Below are 2,500 nucleotides of genomic sequence, written 5' to 3'. Positions count from 1 at the left end.
AGCGTCCTTTGACTCGGAAAAACTTTTCTCGCACGGTGCCGCTCCGGCACGTCGAGTGGACCACTGGGAGGCCCTCCGTGAAGTTTGGTGGTTTTCGGATGCGCATTTTATGTTTTATGAATTTTCGGCCCATTCCGCGTGGCGGAAACTGCGGCAAAAGTGCACAAAATGATAGTGTCCCGAGCAAAATAAAATTGGAAGCAAAATGTCCCGGACAATAATTTGCGAGTAGTTAGTATACATTGAAAGGGGATTTTGCAAAGAAGTTTGGTGATTTTTGGACATATATTTTGCCGGTTATGAATTTCCGAAGGTAAAACGATTAAAAAATTAAAAAAAATACCTCCGGGGCTCGAAAAATTTCGGTATTTGTTATTATGCGGGTTTGGATATATATAAACATATTTCCAAAATTTCAGATCAAAATTCCATGCCGATTTTTAAAAATGGGGGGGGGGGGTTGCTGGGCACATGTGATATTTCCTCCTGGCAGTCCAAAAAAAGTCCTAAGAGCTCTTTAGGGGGGTGCACCATTCCTCACCCCCGCGGGCTTGCCGCAAGCCCTCGTCCGCGGTGCAAGCGGCGCGCGCGCGCGCTATGCGAAAAATGCTGGAAATTGCGGAAAAATCCCTGCCTGGCAAAATTACGGAAATGCCCCCGGATAATTACGGATATGCCCCGCCCGGAAAAACTGCGGCGAATCGCGGAAAATGCCCGGCCGGAAAATTGCGTCGAAATGCTCGGAATTGCGGAAAATCCCCCCCCCCGTGCATTAATCTAATGACCGGGTGCGGGTGCGGGTGCGGGACCGGGTGCGGGTGCGGGCACTCGGGCACTCGGCAGCTCGGCGCGAGACGCGAGCGCGTGTGTGGCCTCGAAGACCCTCGGAAAGGCCCGCCGACGTCCCTCCGAAGGCCCTCGCATGTCCATCGGAAGGACCTTCGGCAGCCGGTCGGCAGGCCTTCGCCAGCCCAGCGGCGGCCCTTGGGCATCGGCAGCCTTTCGGCTGGGCTTCGGCAGCCTTTCGGCAGCGCATCGGCAGCGCACCGGCAGCCCTTCGGCAGCGCATGGGCAGCCCTTCGGCAGCCCTTCGGCAGCGCATGGGCAGCCCTTCGGCAGCCCTTCGGCAGCCCTTCGGCAGCCCTTGGGCATCGGCAGGGCTTCGGCAGCCCTTGGGCATCGGCTGGGCTTCGGCAGCCTTTCGGCAGCCCTTCGGCAGGGCTTCGGCAGCCCTTCGGCAGGGCTTCGGCAGGGCTTCGGCAGGGCTTCGGCAGCCCTTCGGCAGCCCTTCGGCAGCCCTTCGGCAGCCCTTCGGCAGGCCTTGGGCATCGGCAGGGCTTCGGCAGCCTTTCGGCAGCCCTTCGGCAGCCCTTCGGCAGGGCTTCGGCAGCCCTTCGGCAGCGCATGGGCAGCCCTTGGGCATCGGCAGCCCTTCGGCAGCCCTTCGGCAGCCCTTCGGCAGGGCTTCGGCAGCCCTTCGGCAGCGCATGGGCAGCGCATGGGCAGCCCTTCGGCAGCCCTTCGGCTGGGCTTCGGCAGGGCTTCGGCAGCCCTTCGGCAGCGCATGGGCAGCGCATGGGCAGCCCTTCGGCAGCCCTTCGGCTGGGCTTCGGCAGGGCTTCGGCAGCCCTTCGGCAGCGCATGGGCAGCCCTTGGGCATCGGCAGGGCTTCGGCAGGGCATCGGCAGGGCTTCGGCAGGGCTTCGGCAGCCCTTCGGCAGGGCTTCGGCAGCCCTTCGGCAGCCTCTCGGCTGGGCTTCAGCAGCCCTTCGGCATGCCTTGGCATGCCTTGCATACATTCCCCAGCCGTATGAACCTCTGCTGGTTTTGCTTCCCAGCCGAATGAACCTCTGCTCTGTGTAAAAATGTATATGTCTTGCACTAAGTGAAATTCTATAATACTTTCCTCGAACAATATTCATACAGTAGTTAATATATATTAAATGAGGAATTTAGAAAGAAGTTTGGTGATTTTTGGAATTTTTTTTTGCCGGTTATGAATTTCCGAAGGTAAAACGATAAATAAATAAAATAAAATACTTCCGGGACTCGAAAAATTCTGATATTTGTTATTATGCAGGTTTGGGTATATATAAACATATTTCCAAAATTTCAGATCAAAATTCCATGCCGATTTTTAAAAATGGGGGGGGGGGGTTGCTGGGCACATGTGATATTTCCTCCTGTCAGTCCAAAAAAAGTCCTAAGAGCTCTTTAGGGGGGTGCACTATGCCTCACCTCCCTGCACCAACTGCCGAAGGCTTTTGGTGCGCGCCTTTTGGCGCACCTATGGCACTGACGAGGGAAGGAAAAAAAACTCGTCGACCCGTTTCGGTGTTGGAAAAAATATTTTCGGATTCGGGGGGGCCCGGCCCCCGAGGTGTAGGTTTTTGTATTTTTTGACGGAAACCTAGGCGAGCATTTGCCGAAATGAATCTCGGTGAATGTATAGCTTATGGTGTCACGTTGTATGCTATTTTACGACGTGTGTGCTTGCCGA

Source organism: Mercurialis annua, assembly GCF_937616625.2.
Source record: "Mercurialis annua linkage group LG4 unlocalized genomic scaffold, ddMerAnnu1.2 SUPER_6_unloc_9, whole genome shotgun sequence".
NCBI classification, from domain to species: Eukaryota; Viridiplantae; Streptophyta; class Magnoliopsida; order Malpighiales; family Euphorbiaceae; genus Mercurialis; species Mercurialis annua.
The sequence above is the reverse complement of the archived record's forward strand: the minus strand, read 5'-3'. Positions refer to the sequence as shown.